The sequence below is a fragment of the Pelophylax lessonae genome, assembly GCF_965119305.1.
Source record: "Pelophylax lessonae genome assembly, chromosome: 10".
NCBI lineage: Eukaryota > Metazoa > Chordata > Amphibia > Anura > Ranidae > Pelophylax > Pelophylax lessonae.
The window spans coordinates 56,212,998-56,234,287 of record NC_138777.1 but is presented as its reverse complement, the minus strand read 5'-3'; positions in this window follow the sequence as shown (position 1 = coordinate 56,234,287).

Sequence of the window (21,290 nt, the reverse complement as noted above, 5' to 3'; positions counted from 1 at the left end):
CAGGAACGCAATGACAGAGAGAGTGAGTGTCAAATCGAAGCTCTGATGTTGGGGATGGGTGGGCCGATATGCGGAGCTCCTCCTGCCTTCCATCCAAAGCCAATCAGCAGGCAATATAACCCTCCTCCCCCCGCCCCTTTCCAGCCCGCGACATTTGACTGTAAACAGGTGCTGTAGCGGGGCTGAATGGGGGTGTCGGGAGGGAGATACAAGAAGGTTTGACCACTACACCAATACTAATCCTGCAGAACACTCAACTCTAGCTGAATGGAAACAACACCGCCGGGAGCCCTGTCACTTCTAATGCTGGTCTCTGCAGTGTTTTCCAGAGGACTATGTGTTCAGGCAGTGTGCAGGTTACCGACAGGGCCGGATTAAGAGCATCATGGGTCTGGTGCTGAAGATTTTGGTGGGCCTTTTTATGGAAATAAATTAAATAAAAAAGCAAACAATTTTTTGCTAAGGAAGTGAGAGTGGGTACCTGTCAAATCTAGGTACCCGCTTCCTCCAAAAAAAGGACATGCCAAATGTGGCATATCAGGGGGTCAGGAGGCCTTAAAGCAGAAGTTCCACTTTTGGGTGGAACTCCAAACAGAATCTTAGTCACTATATACACTGCACACGCATGCCAAAGTCATTGTACCCACATAATACTCATTATTATTGTGCCATAAGGGAGAAGATGGGAGAGAGACAGGGAGGAGGAAGGGAGGGGGGTAGGGGAGATGTAAACCCTAATAAAAGGACATTTTAAATCCTGTGTATCAAACAATAATGCAATATAGAAAATATTACTCCACCCAAAACTGAAGTTCTGTATATCTCTGATATTATGTGCAATACTATTCCTACTAATATTAAAAGGCCACCAGTCTCTGGGTTTAAAGTGTAACCAAAGAGAAAGCTTTTATTTATTTTTTTATTTTGGATAGAGTAAGGAGGGGTTAGCCTGGGTTCACACTACTGCGATACGGGAGCCACCGCCATTCCTGTGCGGGTTCCCACATCACATCTCCCCGGAGGCAGTTCACACTTTTCTCTGCAAACAGCTCCTGGTGTCAAAACAAAGGTAATGACACCCCCAGATTGGTTTGCAGATCGTAGTGCAAACTGTGAATTTGGACAGGAATTGGATCACATGGGATCCGATTCCTGTGCGGGGAAAAAAAAAGGTTCCTGCAGCATTTTCTTGGGAATGCAATGGGAGTTTAGCCATACAAAATGTATGGCTGAATTTGCATTGCACAGACATCCCATGTGATCTGCATAGCAATGTGGTGCAAATCGCATGCGATGTCTGTGTTTGCAATAGTCTGAAACAAGGCTCATACCCCTGTCAGTTTTTTTTTTCCCCATTGAGGAGATTTCTCTTCACTTCCTGTCCCATAGCCAAACAGGAAGTGAGAGAAAATCCCTGCAAAGTATGGGAATCCCTGGTTGTCACCAGAACTAGTGTCACCATTGGATGATTTCCCCTCTATTTCTGCTCTGGGGACACCCAAAATGTAGGGTTTTCATTTACTTCCACATTTGATGATAACAGTAAACAGGACAAATAGAGACAAACAGAGAGGGTAAATATCCCTAATAGGGACACAGGCAGTGATGGAAACCTGGCAGAGGATCTAATCCCTCTCCACTCTAACAACAAACTAGAAAAAAAATGCATTTAGTTCTACTTTAACAATGTCTTAAAATGTTCTGTGAAGTGCTCCGCTTAAGTGTAGAAATTCACTTGCACCTTATTTCAATTCCTTTTTTTTTTTAGGTATTGGATATATAGAAAATAAGATGAGAGATAATGAGAGCGACAGAAATAAGGTGGAGTTCAAAGTGAACCATACAATAACCTGCATGAATTGGCATTTGGGGGGTAAAACATGCAGTGAAGAGGTATATCACCTCCTCACTGCCGGTCACTTTTCAGTTTAGTGACAGTGCCTGCTGCAAGTGTGTACAAGCCTTTGGGTTCACACTAGTGTGCTGCAGTTTGGCTGCATTGATCCTGCCTTTTACCTGCAATCCTATTGATTTCTATTAGGTTGCAAGTTTTTGCTGCATTTTCTGAAAGTGTCCCAAAGATGCAGGAATTTTGTTGCGCTTTCAGAAAATACAGAAAAAAACATGCAACCTAATAGGAATCAATAAGACTGTGGCTTAAACGCAGGAAAACTGCAGATACACACGCAATGGGACAAACCATAGCAAACTAGTGTTAATCCACTTAAACGCACAAATGACCAAGTACTACCATAGGCTGATGACACAATTCTAAATACTTTGGCTGCAGTTTTAACAGCTAAAGCTGTAGAAAAAGTTAAAAAAGAGGGGGAGGGAGGTCAGAAAGGAGGCAGGGGGAAGAGTCCAGTCACTGAGCTTACATATGAATGGTTCCTGGAGGCTTATCAGTCACACATATCCTGTTCATGTTGTATCTGTCGGCTGCTCTGTGTATAAATTCCCGCCCACACGGCTCCTTCACTTCACTGTATGGACTGGTGTGGGCAGGCACAGAGGGAGAGAGGGGCGGGAGAAGGCAGAGCCAATCCAACCTCTCTCCTCTTCCATTTGTGCAGGGGGAACTGTGCTCTGTGACACTGTAATATTTACACTGAGCCAACACAGGGGCAGCCAGCCACCCCTACATTTACCAACCGCTTCTCCTGTCCCATAGACGTTTATGGACAGGAGAAATCAGGCTCATGCTGCTGCCTGGGTGGGCCTATCTTAATCTCCCTGGCGGTGATCCCGAGCATGACTCAGGGTTGATTTTTTCTATCGGGATCGGTAACCCCGAGTCACGCTCGGGGTGGATGTGCAGAGAGCGCAGCGGTGTTCTCTTACCTTCTCCTGGCGATCCAGCGATGAGCTCTCATTGCTGTGACCGCCAGCCGAGAGTCCCGCCGCTCCTCCGTCAGTGTGATGACTTCCTAGTTCCGTTCCCTGCAGCAGCAATGCTGCATGGGAGCCGAACTAGGGAGGGAAATTAAAAAAAAAAAAAAAAAAAAACCATTGCACAAAACACAAAACACATAACACATTTTATATATTATATATATAAATATATATATATATGCATATATATATATATATATATATATATACACTGGTATATATATATATATATATATATATATATATGTGTATATATGTATATACACACACACACACAAAATTATATTATTGATTCAATTATAATTCATGCGTTATATATTACATATATATATATATATATATATATATATATATATATATACACACACATATATATATATATATAATATATAATGCATGAATTATAATTGAATCAATAATATAATTTTATTATATATATTATATATTAAATAATACAATTATATTATTGATTCGATTATAATTCATGCGTTATATATTACATATATATATATACACACACACACACACACACACACATATATATATATATATATATATATATATATATATAATATATAATGCATGAATTATAATCTAATCAATAATATAATTTTATTATATATATTATATATTAAATAATACAATTATATTATTGATTTGATTATAATTCATGCGTTTGTGTTTCAAATTTATCACATCTGGGATGTCTACTAGACTCTTGTTTTGGTCAGGTTTAAGTCAGTAATTACTAAGAATTGTAGGCCTATAATACATAACGCCAAATTTCCATGAAAAGAATTGTACCGCTTTTGGTATGTAATTCCTGACAGAATCATACCGCCAGGGAGGTTAAGGGAGGGGGCCTGGTGCTGCAGCTCCAGTAGCCCCTATGTTAATCCGGCCCTGCTTACCGAACAGCCTCCTCTTCCTCTTCTCTCACACATTACTTTTCTTTTTTATCTGCCTAAGGTAAGGTGACCAGATTTATAAAATGAAATCCGGGGACATTTTTTTTTTGGCAAATGGTAAACTATTTTCTAAGCTTATTTTCTTTAAATGATATATGCAGTGTATGTGGTATGTGATTGTGTTTACGGAATCATTGTATGAGATATACGTTATTTCTCACATTTTGTCCAAGAGATAAAAATAAAAGATACTTCTTAGAATTTTTTGGGATATGGCTACCAAATGGTATGAATATAAGATAGGGAAAGAACTTGGAGGGAGGGATGGGGCAGCAAAATTCAAATCCAATCCGAGCAGGGGCGGCACCAGGCAATTTTTTTGGGGGGTGCTATGGTGGTGCTTGTGGTAAAAATGACGGTCCTATTGCGGCGCGCTACTGCGTACCCGTAGGCGTGGGCAAAAAGTGGGTGTGGCCAGCAAGTGGGCGTGGTCAGAGAGTGGAGGTTTCTTCATGGCGTACAATGGTGATCAGTGTGCCCTGGACTCGGTATACCAATAAAAAGCCAAAAAATCCAGCACAACCCTACACTTTCTTTATACAGTTCTATGCATGGACTTATAAGTGCAATGGTAAAACCTATAAATGATTTGAAAAAAAAAAAACCTATAAATGAATATACAGTGCAAATCAACCAATGTATTGCAATATAGTAGTGAAAGTGTCCCCCAAAAATATTTAGAGAAATTGCAGAACTTCAATGTACAAATAATAGTGAAACTCCGTACATACAATAATAATAACAGAGATGAAAATCAATCAGTGTATTAGAACATTGTAGTGATTGTGTCACCAACTCTGCAAAAGGTAAGAAATATTACAGAGCTGCAAAATGCAAATAGTGGTGAAACCCCCTATATATAATCATAATAAAATGTACAATTGATTTACATATTTTACATTTTATTAATATTATATATATATAGGGGGGTTCACCACTATTTGCACATTGCAGCTCTGCAATATTTCTTACTCTTTGCAGAGAGGGTGACACCGTCACTACTATGTTCTAATTAACTGGTTGATTTTCATCTCTGGTATTATTATTGTATGTAGGGACTTTCACCATTATTTGCACATTGAAGCTCTGCAATTTAAAAAAAAAAAATCTGATCACTTTTATTGCTGTCACAAGCAATGTAAACATCCCTTGTGACAGCAATATGCAGTGACAGGTACTCTCTATGGAGGGATTGAGGGTCTAAACGACCCCAGACCCTTCCACTACACTTCCATGTATTCAAAACGCCGAAAACATCATTTTTGAATACACTCACTTTTTAAAACTGCCGCCTTTAGCAGCCGAGTAACCCGGATGTGACGTCATGGTCAGAAAGGCAGGGAAAGATTGTGTGATTCAGCCAAGCTGAATCACCGATCTCTCTCTGCCTCTGGTAAATCCATCCCCCCACACTGATAGTAAGCACATATAGGGAACACATTTAACCCCTTGATCACCCCCAGTGTTAACCCCTTCCCTGCCAGTGTAATTTATACAGTAACAGTGCATATTATTTAGCACTGATTACTGTATTAATGTCACTAGTCCCCAAAAACTGTCAAAAATTTCAGTTAGGGGTCCGATCCATCCGACGCAATGTCGCCGCCCTGATAAAAATCGCAGATTGCCGCCATTACTAATAAAAAAATAAAAAAAAATAGAAAGTCCATAAAACTATGCCGTAGTTTGTAAACGCTATAACTTTTGCGCAAATCCATTATTATACGCTTTTTGGGATTTTTTTTACCAAAAATATGTAGCAGAATACAAACTGGCCTAAACTGATAAAAAAAAATCTATTTTTTTATTGGGAATGTTTTAGAGCAGAAAGTAGAAAATATTGGAGTTTTTTCAAAATTGAATCTCTTTTTTTTGTTTATAGCGCAAAAATCGCAGAGGTGATCAAATACCACCAAAAGAAAGCACTATTTATGGGGAAAAAGGACATCAATTGTATTTGGGTATGGCGTCGCATGACCGCGCAATTGTCAGTTAAAGCAACTCAGTGCCGAATCTCAAAAAATGGCCTGGTTATTAAGGGGTAAAACCTTCCGGAGCTGGAGTGGTGAATCAAAAATTCATAATTTCACCGATGGATAGCACCTGAAGACTGGTCTGGAAGATAGCAAAATGGTGGCATCTATGCCAAATATTTTGCCTGCCATGTGGCCCCCCAAGGGGGTCTCGGAGAGGGCGATTTATACCGCCCCCTCGCTGGAAGAAGGCTGTAAGTTCTGTAATAGCGTAGTGAAATGCTTCCTATGGGGGCACAAAGCTTGCTATGAGGGCACTCAAGACATGGGAGGAGCCAGGAACACTGGCAGGGGACCCCAGATGAGGAGGATCGGGGCTGTTTTGTGCAAAACCTCAGAGCATGTAAGTATAATAAATTAAAAAATCGATTTAAAATCACTTTAAAAGGGAAAATAGGGAAAAACGTAATTTAAATAAAACAAAAATAATAAAGAAAAAAAATGTAAAGTCACCCCCATCCGCCTGCACATACACAAAAATGCAATAGAATAAAATATGTCTGTTCTGAAATCTAACTAGATTTACACATATATACAGTATGTATAACCCATCTAGTGCTAAAGGGGTGTAACTACATGAATACCAAAAAATCTGAATCAACTCTCTGCACAATGCTGTACACCATTTATACATTTCTAACAAACTTTGTACATAGACAGGGATTTTTAGTTCACATGCATTGTAATGCATGTTTAAGCTGGCCAACTGCGTCAAAGTAATCCCTTTCTGGCCAGCCCTAACTACACTATACTAATCTAACCTACACTATACTACACAACACTAACTAATCTATCCTACTCTACACTACTCTGTATCTATTATATCTTATTCTATCTATCTATCTATCTATCTATCTATCTATCTATCTATCTATCTATCTATCTATCTATCTATCTATCTATCTATCTATCTATCTATCTATCTATCCTTATCTTATCCTATTCTATTTATCTATCTATATATCTATTATATCCTATTCTATCCATCTAATCTTATCTTATCTAATCTTATCTTATCCAATCTATCTTATCCTATTCTATTTATCTATCTATATATCTATTATATCCTATTCTATCTATCTAATCTTATCTTATTCAATCTATATATCTATTATATCCTATTCTATCTATCTTATCTTATTCAATCTATCTAGCTTATCCTATTCTATTTATCTATCTATCTATATATCTATTATATCCTATTCTATCTATCTATCTATCTATCTATCTATCTATCTATCTATCTATCTATCTATCTATCTATCTATCTATCTATCTATCTATCTATCTATCTATCTATCCCCAGTCAACTTCCCGCCCCCAACCCCACCCCTGCCCCTTTTCCCACCCCCAATCCCGCCATTCCTTGTGAAAGAGAAGTATTGCCAAATAATGGGTGTATTCAAGGCTTACCCTCTCCCACCCCCCCTGTCCACAGCTCACCTCCCCGTCCACAGCTCACCTTCTCCCTCGTATCCACAGCTCACCTCCCCGTCCACAGGTCACCTTCTCTACTCTCGTCCACAGGTCACCCCTCCAACAGGTTACTCCCATCCACAGTTCACCCCCTCCCCTGCCACACTGCGCCCCCCTCTCTCCCCCCTCTCCACAGATCGCTCCCCTGCCCACAGCTCCCCCCCTCCCCGCCATCCACAGCTCACCGACTCACCCTCCACATTCCACAGCAGCCCCTCATCCACAACTTCACTTTTAACCTCTGTCAACATAACACCTCTGCACACCCCCCCAATCCACAGCTTACACCCCCAGTTCACAATCACCTCTGCACCCCCATCCACAGTTTACCTCCCCCTCCCCCACATTTCACTTCTGCATCCCTATCTACAGCTCACCCCACTCCACAGCTCTAAACCCCCACATCCCCCTATCTTTCACCTCTGCAATCCCAAACCCCCTACCCCCCCCCAGCTCCCTTAACCCAGTACAAATCCCCCTGCCCACAGATCTCACTTTGCACCAATCTACCCCCCCCCCCAGCTCTGATCTCTGCAGAACATCCACGACTTCACAGAAGTCTCTACTCTCTATGCACACAACCAGCATCCTTCATTAAAGTATCCAGCCTAGCAGCAGCCACTGTCTACCTTTTAGTAATCTTCATCTGGATCTTATCTCTGGATGTTGAGTAAATCTCCTTCGGTGCTCAGCTACCAGAGGAGTTTTGCCGCTGTCTCTAGGTGGAGGAGGTTTAGGCAGCATCACTTTATCGGCACACTTTTGCCACCTTGGAATCGTTTTATCATCAGAAGTTGTGCCTTTTGTTGCCAGGTTTGGAATTTTGGGTCCAGTTGGCGGTGCCCTAGAACATGTTTTGTGCTGTTCTCTCATTACTTTGCACAAATTCTGCAAACGTTCATACTTTGCTATGCTGTACCCTGTACCTTTCTGCACAACATCCACTGGTTTGTGCTTTGTGTCCTCCGCGGCTTTTAAGTCTCTATGAAGTGGCTGTTTATCCTCAGATGTTGCTCCTTTTGTTGCCAAGCTTGGAATTGTGGGTCCAGTTGATGATGTCATAGAGAATCTCTGGAACTGATCTCTTTTTACTCTGCTTGACTCCTGCAGAAGTTCATAGTTTGCTTTGTTGTGCCCTTGGAAGTCTTCCTGCACAACATGCACTGGTCTGAGCTTTGTTTGTGTAACGCCCATTTGTTTTTTAGGGTGTTCGGGGGAACCCCGATGTCCATCTTGTTTCCCAATTGGAGGCAGACGAGTTGTCGTCTTTGTCACTTTGTCCTCTGGCTCTGGTTGTGCCTCATATTTGCCATATTTCTCATTGATAAATTCCTTTAATGCCTTTAGATCTTCATCATTTAGCATGGAAGCATAAAGGTCTAATTCTTTAGGAATTGGGCCTCCAAATAAATTGCATGGTTTACCCCGTGGGGTGAGAAGTCCTGAGTTTAGAGAACGCCGGAGTTTCTCACACTTACTGCGGTAGCGCTCTTCTTCTGTGGGCTGTATAATCGGAAATTCAACATAACCATGCATATTGCGGACTATAACCTTCCCCGGCTTGTAGGGGGATTTGCGGACCGATGGGAAACGGTCCTTGATAAACTGAATGATGTCATTCTGTCTCTCCTCTTTGATCTTTTTTTTCGCTGCCTCGATGTCATCATACTTTTTTGCAAGCTTTCCTATGTAAGCTCGATCCTCTGCTGTTTCCAGCCAAATTTTGGAAAATTCACGTAAAATCATCGTGAAAAACTGCAAAAATCTATCCAAAACGAAAGCTTACACACGCGATTGAAAGCAGGAGAAAATGTGCAATGAAATAAACGAGTAAACGTATAAGAAATGCTGTGAGTTAAACACACACTATTGCACACGCAAGGAATAGAGATGTTTACTGTACGGAAGCAGTTCACACTCTGCACCAACTGTCCGTGGCTGCACCTATTTATAGACTGCTAAATCGATTTTGATTGGCTTACTCAGTGTCAGTTGGTGGAGGGGCGGAGTCTGTGAGCAGTAGGGAAGTAGAGACTTCTGTCGCTATGGAAACAACCATTACCTATGTACATTGAGATTCCTTCACTAAATAGTCAGCATTTCTGCATTTGTTTGCCGCACAGCAGACCTCGGTGTGTGTCAGTTTGCTGCCATGCATAGAGGGGAATGACGTCTTATTTTGTGACACTTTAATAAAGTTAAAAAATAAAATTACAGCTCATCGCACCGCCCTAACAAAACGCACAGCAGCACGCATGCTTTATAGCCTGCAGACTGATGTAAACAAGTCCCATTCCTGTGTCTGATGGAATATAAGGTGTATTCTCATATTGTCTGGTATTGTACCTGTGTAGTAAATTTAAAACAGCGCTAGCATTTCATATAAGCAAAAAGTTAAGATACAATAATATTATTAAAAAACAGACATATATTTCAAAAAAACAGATATATTAAATATATTGAAAATATATAACAGTCCTTAATAGTGATAAATATGATAAAGTGATAAATATATTAAAGATGGTATTGTACCTGACCATGCACTATACAATCTGATTGTACAATCTCCATTAGATCTACTAACAACTATAATATATAAAGGCCTGTGTGATTGGATAGAAGGTGATTGGATTGTATAGATTTGTCATCAAATTATATAGTTTTAGTACATGCATTTATACAATCTGATTGTATTGTGTATGGCCACCCTTTATAAAACACAGGGCTAGATGGGCTCTTCATAGAGGGGTGTAATCATATTCACAGGCTTGTTTTCTACATGGGAAGCAAATCATAGAATGGTTACCATAGCAACCGTAGAGTACACCTAGCTGGTTGCTAAGGGGAGTTCCAGTAACAGTGTCTGTCAATCAGCCTCACTGAATGTTTTATTTATTTATTTTTTTTATTGGCTGTATTTTCCAATACATTTATTATGCTAAAAAAAAATCCAGTATAGTGTTCTCAGTGGGTTGATGGGTGATCATTGGTGCCACGCCCCTTACCATTTCAACCAAAATCTATTTTTTTATATTAAAATGTAACTAAACCAAAACATTTTTTTTATCTTTGGCTAAAGTGGAGAGGGATTAGAACTCCTATCTGTTTTATTGCTGTCTGTGCCCCCATTAGACAGATTCCCCTCTCTATTTTTCCTGTTTATCATTATCTTCCAAAGTGAAAGTAAAAGAAAATACCAAATTATGGGTTGTCACCAAAACAGGAATAGAGGGGAATTCTTTCAATGGAGACAATAGTTCTGATGACCCTGGGGACACCTTAGATTTTCCACACTCTGGAGTGATTTCCTCTCACTTCCTGTTTTTGGCTATTGGACAGGAAGTGAAGGGAAATCTTTCCTATGGGGATGCAGATGGCAAAAAAGTGACTGCAAGGACACCCCTTACTTTAAAACAATAAGACTTTTCGGGGGCAAACAAGACTATAAAACAAGCTTTATATATTATTGATACCAGAAGTGGAGTAGAGGGGAAATCTGCTAATGGGGACACGGGTTCTGGTGACACCCAGGGATTCCCTCACTTTGGAGGGATTAACTGTCACTTCCTGTTTTGGCTATGAGACAGGAAGTGATGGGAAATCTCCCCAATGGGGACACAAATAGCAAAAACAACTGACAGGAGTTATAACCATCCCTTACTCCAGGGCTGCCATCAGGGGGGTACAGCCCATACAGATGTAGGGGGCCTGGGCGTCCCAAGGGGCCCAGTCCCTCAGGATGCCCCGTGCTCCAAGTTGGCACCTATTTTGTTCCTTTCCTCCCCTACACTGACAACCAGTCCCGACTCCCGCTGATGCCACCTGCTGCACTGGCTCCTGACTCCCATCCTGCCGCTGGCCACCGCTGTCAAAATGATTGGTTGCTAGGACCGCCTGGCATCCTTGCGATCAATCCTATGCATTCACAGGCCCCCGCAGAGAAGGAGGATGTAACCTGGTGGTCAGGCCTGGAGGGCCCAGGCCTAAAGCTGTGTAAGGGGCCCCAAAATTTCTGATGGCTGCCCTGCCTTACTCTATCCAGAATGAAAGAAAAAAAGTTTTGCCTTTAGTTACATTGTAAACGTACACCTGTGTAAGTGTCGTGTTTTATCTGCACACGCGTTCCATGCATATGCGCAGTCCTATTCATATCAGTTAGGATGCAGCGGCTGCAAGGGGAAAAAATGCCACATTTGTAACCACATAATGTTTTAATTTTTTTTTTTTTTTTATGGAGCTGAAAAGAAATGCATTGTTATTCTATGCGACAATGCACAAAACTGTGCGTACCTCACAACCGTCCCGGATTCTGCGGGACCGTCTTGAGATGTAACCACTTGCCGACCACCCCACGTACATATACTGCAGGGCAATGGCTCTTCTGCGCAAAATCATGTACAGGTACGTTATTTCGTGCTTCCGGGTCTGGCCGCTGGTGACCCGCTCCTGCTGGGATTTTCTTGTGATTGGACAGAACAGGAGCCAATCAGCGGGTCCAGCAGATCCCACCGCGGTAAAGTACGTAATTTCCCTGAGTTATTTGGGCCCTCCCTCTTCCCCCCACTGCCTTATGGGACTCTTGTGTATCCCAGAAGATGACGGGACCACTCAGCAAGCACAGTGAGACTTGCGCATGCGCAGTAGGAAATGGGCTTTACTGCTGGTTTCCTTTAGTTGCTATGCCGGCACCTGCACCCGAAGCCGATAGACAAATTGGCTTGGGGTGCCGACATCGTGGGACCCCTTGACAGGTAAGTGTCCTTATATTGAAAGATAGCAGCTGCAGTATTTGTAGCTGCTGACTTTTAGCCTGGGTTCACACTACTACGATGCGGGAACCAGTGCGATTCTCGTTCCCGCATCGCATCTCCCCCGCAGGCAGTTCACACTGCCCTCTGTGAACTGCTGTGGGTGTCATTAGAAAGTTAATGACACCCCCAGAGTGCAGTGCGAACTGTGAGTTCGGACAGAAATCGGATCGCATGAGGGTGAACACCTATGCGATCCGATTCCAGTATGGGAAAAAAAGCTTTCCTGCACCGATTTTTAGAGACGGCATGCGAGTTCAGCCATACAAACTGTATGTCTGAATTTGCATTGCTCAGAAATCGCATGTGATCTGCACAACAATGCGGTGCGAATCACATGCGATGTCTCTGTCCGCAATCGTTTGAAATCCGGCTTAATTATTTTTTTTTTACAGGCTGGAACTCTGCTATAAACCTACAAGTGTTTATTTTTTATTTTTCACCATTACTGTTCCTTTATACTGGATATTGGAAAATGTACAAATGCAGCGATTTAGAAATTGGATGAAAGGTTTAGCACTGGGAAACACTTTTTGAAAGATAAAAATTGATCTTTATATAAAACTTTATAGATCAGACCAAAATGAGGGACAAATGAGGAGGAAAGAGGGACAGAGGGACTTTATTCTAAATCAGGGACAGTCCCTAAAAAATGAATGCAAGTACTTCATCTCACAGGTCATGATTAAGCCCTCGTTCACACTGAGGGTGGAATTGAAATCTCGCATGATTTCAGACCGGCATTTCAGTGCGAGTTTGGGGGCAATTTGACAGACATCTGTACAGGGCCATGCACAGATGTCTATTGAAATCGCCCCCGAAGTCACCAAAAGTAGTGCAGAAACGACTTTTGGGATTCGGTGCAGTGCCGCAAAGTCGGGATCGCACCAATTTGACGGGGCCATTGCCAGCAATAGGCTCTGATTTAGCATGTGATTTGACATGTCAAATTGCATGTCAAATCGGCCCGATAAGAACGGGGGCCAAGGTAGGGTGACCAGACGTCCCCAGTTTCCGGGCACGGTCCCCAGACTGAGGACACTGTCCCCGGACCAAGTCTGTCCATGGTTCTGTCCCCGGATTTAGGAGCAGCGCCCATACCTAAAACTGACAACCTAGCAGGACCTGCAGCAGTGTAAACATCCAGGAACGCAATGACAGAGAGAGTGAGTGTCAAATCGAAGCTCTGATGTCGGGGATGGGCGGGCCGATATGTGGAGCTCCTCCTGCCTTCCATCCAAAGCCAATCAGCAGGCAGTATAACCCTCCTCCCCCCGCCCCTTACCAGCGCACCACATTTGACTGTAAACAGGTGCTGTAGCGGGGCTGAATGGGGGTGACGGGAGGGAGATACAAGAAGGTTTGATCACTACACCAATACTAATCCTGCAGAACACTCAACTCTAGCTGAATGGAAACAACACCGCCGGGAGCACTGTCACTTCTAATGCTGGTCTGCTGCAGTGTTTTCCAGAGAACTATGTGTTCAGGCAGTATGCAGGTTACCGACAGGGCCGGATTAAGAGCATCATGGGTCTGGTGTTGAAGATTTTGGTGGGCCTTTTTATGGAAATAAATGAAATAAAAAAGCAAACAATTTTTTGCTAAGGAAGTGAGAGTGGGTACCTGTCAAATCTAGGTACCCGCTTCCTCCAAAAAAAGGACATGCCAAATGTGGCATATCAGGGGGTCAGGAGGCCTTAACCACTTGCCGACTGCCTAACGCCGATCTACGTCGGCAGTCAGCCCCTCACAGGCAAAGTGACGTAGGGCTACGTCACTAGCTTGTGAGGGTCTAGGGAGCGAGCGCGCGCCCCCGGAGGCGCGCTCCCGCTCCCGCGTGGTCACGGACCCCCCCGCGCGTGTGACTGGCGGACCCGATGTCCGCCGGTCACTCGGCGATCGGCGGGGGAGAGGGAGAATGTCAGGCAGCTTGTGTAAACAAGCCACCTGTCATTCTCCTTGCTTTTAGGATACTGATCACTCGGATCTAGTATGTAGATCCGTTGATCAGTGTCCATACAGCTCAAGCCCCAGCCAATCACAGTAGAAAGCACGCCCCTAGGGATACACACAGCCCCTCCCTCCCAAATAAAGTTAACCCCTTCACTACCAGTGTATTTTTACAGTAATAGTGCATATATATAGCAGTGATTACTGTAGAAATGTCACTGGTAACCCCAAAAGTGTCAAAAATGTCAGTCAAGGGTCCGATCTGTCCGCCCCAATGTCACAGTACCGCAAAAAAAATCGCAGATCGCCGCCATTACACGTTAAAAAAAAAAACAACAAAAATGACAGAAATCTTTCCCTTTGTTAGTAAACGCGATAACTTTTGCGCAAACCAATCAAAATACGCTTTTTGCGATTTTTTTTACCAAACATAGGTAGCATAAAACAAATTGGCCGAAAAAGTAAAAAAATTTTGATTTTTAAATTTTTTTTGGGGAATTTCATATAAAAAAATGTGAAAAATATTGCTATTTTTGCAAAATTGACGCTCTTTTTTTGTTTATAGCGCGTGATCAAAAAATCGCACAGGTGATCAAATACCACCAAAAGAAAGCTCTGTTTGTGGGAAAAAAAGGACGCCAAATTCGTTTAGGTACAGCGTCGCACGACCGCGCAATTGTCCGTTAAAGTCACGCAGTGCCGAATCGCAAAATACCCCCTGGTCGGAATGGGGGTAAAATCTTCCGGGGCTTAAGTGGTTAAAGCAGAAGTTCCACTTTTGGGTGGAACTCCAAACAGAATCTTAGTCACTATATACACTGCACACGCATGCCAAAGTCGTTGTACCCACATAATACTCATTATTATTGTGCCATAAGGGAGAAGATGGGAGAGAGACAGGGAGGAGGAAGGGAGGGGGGTAGGGGAGATGTAAACCCTAATAAAAGGACATTTTAAATCCTGTGTATCAAACAATAATGCAATATAGAAAATATTACTCCACCCAAAACTGAAGTTCTGTATATCTCTGATATTATGTGCAATACTATTCCTACTAATATTAAAAGGCCACCAGTCTCTGGGTTTAAAGTGTAACCAAAGAGAAAGCTTTTATTTATTTTTTTATTTTGGATAGAGTAAGGAGGGGTTAGCCTGGGTTCACACTACTGCGATACGGGAGCCACCGCCATTCCTGTGCGGGTTCCCACATCACATCTCCCCGGAGGCAGTTCACACTTTGCTCTGCAAACAGCTCCTGGTGTCAAAACAAAGGTAATGACACCCCCAGATTGGTTTGCAGATCGCAGTGCAAACTGTGAATTTGGACAGGAATTGGATCACATGGGATCCGATTCCTGTGCGGGGAAAAAAAAGGTTCCTGCAGCATTTTCTTGGGAATGCAATGGGAGTTTAGCCATACAAAATGTATGGCTGAATTTGCATTGCACAGACATCCCATGTGATCTGCATAGCAATGTGGTGCAAATCGCATGCGATGTCTGTGTTTGCAATAGTCTGAAACAAGGCTCATACCCCTGTCAGTTTTTTTTTTCCCCATTGAGGAGATTTCTTTTCACTTCCTGTCCCATAGCCAAACAGGAAGTGAGAGAAAATCCCTGCAAAGTAAGGGAATCCCTGGTTGTCACCAGAACTAGTGTCACCATTGGATGATTTCCCCTCTATTTCTGCTCTGGGGACACCCAAAATGTAGGGTTTTCATTTACTTCCACATTTGATGATAACAGTAAACAGGACAAATAGAGACAAACAGAGAGGGTAAATATCCCTAATAGGGACACAGGCAGTGATGGAAACCTGGCAGAGGATCTAATCCCTCTCCACTCGATCAACAAACTAGAAAAAAAATGCATTTAGTTATACTTTAACAATGTCTTAAAATGTTCTGTGAAGTGCTCCGCTTAAGTGTAGAAATTCACTTGCACCTTATTTCAATTCCTTTTTTTTTTTAGGTATTGGATATATAGAAAATAAGATGAGAGATAATGAGAGCGACAGAAATAAGGTGGAGTTCAAAGTGAACCATACAATAACCTGCATGAATTGGCATTTGGGGGGTAAAACATGCAGTGAAGAGGTATATCACCTCCTCACTGCCGGTCACTTTTCAGTTTAGTGACAGTGCCTGCTGCAAGTGTGTACAAGCCTTTGGGTTCACACTAGTGTGCTGCAGTTTGGCTGCATTGATCCTGCCTTTTACCTGCAATCCTATTGATTTCTATTAGGTTGCAAGTTTTTGCTGCATTTTCTGAAAGTGTCCCAAAGATGCAGGAATTTTGTTGTGCTTTCAGAAAATACAGAAAAAAACATGCAACCTAATAGGAATCAATAAGACTGTGGCTTAAACGCAGGAAAACTGCAGATACACACGCAATGGGACAAACCATAGCAAACTAGTGTTAATCCACTTAAACGCACAAATGACCAAGTACTACCATAGGCTGATGACACAATTCTAAATACTTTGGCTGCAGTTTTAACAGCTAAAGCTGTAGAAAAAGATAAAAAAGAGGGGGAGGGAGGTCAGAAAGGAGGCAGGGGGAAGAGTCCAGTCACTGAGCTTACATATGAATGGTTCCTGGAGGCTTATCAGTCACACATATCCTATTCATGTTGTATCTGTCGGCTGCTCTGTGTATAAATTCCCGCCCACACGGCTCCTTCACTTCACTGTATATACTGGTGTGGGCAGGCACAGAGGGAGAGAGGGGCGGGAGAAGGCAGAGCCAATCCAACCTCTCTCCTCTTCCATTTGTGCAGGGGGAACTGTGCTCTGTGACACTGTAATATTTACACTGAGCCAACACAGGGGCAGCCAGCCACCCCTACATTTACCAACCGCTTCTCCTGTCCCATAGACGTTTATGGACAGGAGAAATCAGGCTCATGCTGCTGCCTGGGTGGGCCTATCTTAATCTCCCTGGCGGTGATCCCGAGCATGACTCAGGGTTGATTTTTTCTATCGGGATCGGTAACCCCGAGTCACGCTCGGGGTGGATGTGCAGAGAGCGCAGCGGTGTTCTCTTACCTTCTCCTGGCGATCCAGCGATGATCTCTCATTGCTGTGACCGCCAGCCGAGAGTCCCGCCGCTCCTCCGTCAGTGTGATGACTTCCTAGTTCCGTTCCCTGCAGCAGCAATGCTGCATGGGAGCCGAACTAGGGAGGGAAATTAAAAAAAAAAAAAAAAAAAAACCATTGCACAAAACACAAAACACATAACACATTTTATATATTATATATATAAATATATATATATGCATATATATATATATATATATACTGGTATATATATATATGCATATATATATATATATATATATATATATATATATATATATATATATATATATATATATATATATATATATGTATATACACACACACACACAAAATTATATTATTGATTCAATTATAATTCATGCGTTATATATTACATATATATATATATATATATACACACACATATATATATATATATAATATATAATGCATGAATTATAATTGAATCAATAATATAATTTTATTATATATATTATATATTAAATAATACAATTATATTATTGATTCGATTATAATTCATGCGTTATATATTACATATATATATATATATACACACACACACACACACATATATATATATATATATATATATATATATAATATATAATGCATGAATTATAATCTAATCAATAATATAATTTTATTATATATATTATATATTAAATAATACAATTATATTATTGATTCGATTATAATTCATGCGTTTGTGTTTCAAATTTATCACATCTGGGATGTCTACTAGACTCTTGTTTTGGTCAGGTTTAAGTCAGTAATTACTAAGAATTGTAGGCCTATAATACATAACGCCAAATTTCCATGAAAAGAATTGTACCGCTTTTGGTATGTAATTCCTGACAGAATCTTACCGCCAGGGAGGTTCAGGGAGGGGGCCTGGTGCTGCAGCTCCAGTAGCCCCTATGTTAATCCGGCCCTGCTTACCGAACAGCCTCCTCTTCCTCTTCTCTCACACATTACTTTTCTTTTTTATCTGCCTAAGGTAAGGTGACCAGATTTATAAAATGAAATCCGGGGACATTTTTTTTTTGGCAAATGGTAAACTATTTTCTAAGCTTATTTTCTTTAAATGATATATGCAGTGTATGTGGTATGTGATTGTGTTTACGGAATCATTGTATGAGATATACGTTATTTCTCACATTTTGTCCAAGAGATAAAAATAAAAGATACTTCTTAGAATTTTTTGGGATATGGCTACCAAATGGTATGAATATAAGATAGGGAAAGAACTTGGAGGGAGGGATGGGGCAGCAAAATTCAAATCCAATCCGAGCAGGGGCGGCACCAGGCAATTTTTTTGGGGGGTGCTATGGTGGTGCTTGTGGTAAAAATGACGGTCCTATTGCGGCGCGCTACTGCGTACCCGTGGGCGTGGGCAAAAAGTGGGTGTGGCCAGCAAGTGGGCGTGGTCAGAGAGTGGAGGTTTCTTCATGGCGTACAATGGTGATCAGTGTGCCCTGGACTCGGTATACCAATAAAAAGCCAAAAAATCCAGCACAACCCTACACTTTCTTTATACAGTTCTATGCATGGACTTATAAGTGCAATGGTAAAACCTATAAATGATTTGAAAAAAAAAAAACCTATAAATGAATATACAGTGCAAATCAACCAATGTATTGCAATATAGTAGTGAAAGTGTCCCCCAAAAATATTTAGAGAAATTGCAGAACTTCAATGTACAAATAATAGTGAAACTCCATACATACAATAATAATAACAGAGATGAAAATCAATCAGTGTATTAGAACATAGTAGTGATGGTGTCACCAACTCTGCAAAAGGTAAGAAATATTACAGAGCTGCAAAATGCAAATAGTGGTGAAACCCCCTATATATAATCACAATAAAATGTACAATTGATTTACATATTTTACATTTTATTAATATTATATATATAGGGGGGTTCACCACTATTTGCACATTGCAGCTCTGCAATATTTCTTACTCTTTGCAGAGAGGGTGACACCGTCACTACTATGTTCTAATTAACTGGTTGATTTTCATCTCTGGTATTATTATTGTATGTAGGGAGTTTCACCATTATTTGCACATTGAAGCTCTGCAATTTAAAAAAAAAAAATCTGATCACTTTTATTGCTGTCACAAGCAATGTAAACATCCCTTGTGACAGCAATATGCAGTGACAGGTACTCTCTATGGAGGGATCGAGGGTCTAAACGACCCCAGACCCTTCCACTACACTTCCATGTATTCAAAACGCCGAAAACGTCATTTTTGAATACACTCACTTTTTAAAACTGCCGCCTTTAGCAGCCGAGTAACCCGGATGTGACGTCATGGTCAGAAAGGCAGGGAAAGATTGTGTGATTCAGCCAAGCTGAATCACCGATCTCTCTCTGCCTCTGGTAAATCCATCCCCCCACACAGATAGTAAGCACATATAGGGAACACATTTAACCCCTTGATCACCCCCAGTGTTAACCCCTTCCCTGCCAGTGTAATTTATACAGTAACAGTGCATATTATTTAGCACTGATTACTGTATGAATGTCACTAGTCCCCAAAAACTGTCAAAAATTTCAGTTAGGGGTCCGATCCGTCCGACGCAATGTCGCCGTCCTGATAAAAATTGCAGATTGCCGCCATTACTAATAAAAAAATAAAAAAAAATAGAAAGTCCATAAAACTATGCGGTAGTTTGTAAACACTATAACTTTGCGCAAATCCATTATTATACACTTTTTGGGATTTTTTTTACCAAAAATATGTAGCAGAATACAAACTGGCCTAACCTGATAAAAAAAAATCTATTTTTTTATTGGGAATGTTTTAGAGCAGAAAGTAGAAAATATTGGAGTTTTTTCAAAATTGAATCTCTTTTTTTTGTTTATAGCGCAAAAATCGCAGAGGTGATCAAATACCACCAAAAGAAAGCACTATTTATGGGGAAAAAGGACATCAATTGTATTTGGGTATGGCGTCGCATGACCGCGCAATTGTCAGTTAAAGCAACTCAGTGCTGAATCTCAAAAAATGGCCTGGTTATTAAGGGGTAAAACCTTCCGGAGTTGGAGTGGTGAATCAAAAATTCATAATTTCACCGATGGATAGCACCCGAAGACTGGTCTGGAAGACAGCAAAATGGTGGCATCTATGCCAAATATTTTGCCTGCCATGTGGCCCCCCAAGGGGGTCTCGGAGAGGGCGATTTATACCGCCCCCCTCGCTGGAAGAAGGCTGTGAGTTCTGTAATAGCGTAGTGAAATGCTTCCTATGGGGGCACAAAGCTTGCTATGAGGGCACTCAAGACATGGGAGGAGCCAGGAACACTGGCAGGGGACCCCAGATGAGGAGGATCCGGGCTGTTCTGTGCAAAACCTCAGAGCATGAAAGTATAATAAATTAAAAAATCGATTTAAAATCACTTTAAAAGGGAAAATAGGGAAAAACGTAATTTAAAAAAAACAAAAATAATAAAGAAAAAAAATGTAAAGTCACCCCCATCTGCCTGCGCATACACAAAAATGCAATAGAATAAAATATGTCTGTTCTGAAATCTAACTAGATTTACACATATATACAGTATGTATAACCCATCTAGTGCTAAAGGGGTGTAACTGCATGAATACCAAAAAATCTGAATCAACTCTCTGCACAATGCTGTACACCATTTATACATTTCTAACAAACTTTGTACATAGACAGGGATTTTTAGTTCACATGCATTGTAATGCATGTTTAAGCTGGCCAACTGCGTCAAAGTAATCCCTTTCTGGCCAGCCCTAACTACACTATACTAATCTAACCTACACTACACTACACAACACTAACTAATCTATCCTACTCTACACTACTCTGTATCTATTATATCTTATTCTATCTATCTATCTATCTATCTATCTATCTATCTATCTATCTATCTATCTATCTAATCTTATCTTATCCAATATATCTTATCCTATTCTATTTATCTATCTATATATCTATTATATCCTATTCTATCTAATCTTATCTTATCTTATCTAATCTTATCTTATCCAATCTATCTTATCCTATTCTATTTATCTATCTATATATCTATTATATCCTATTCTAT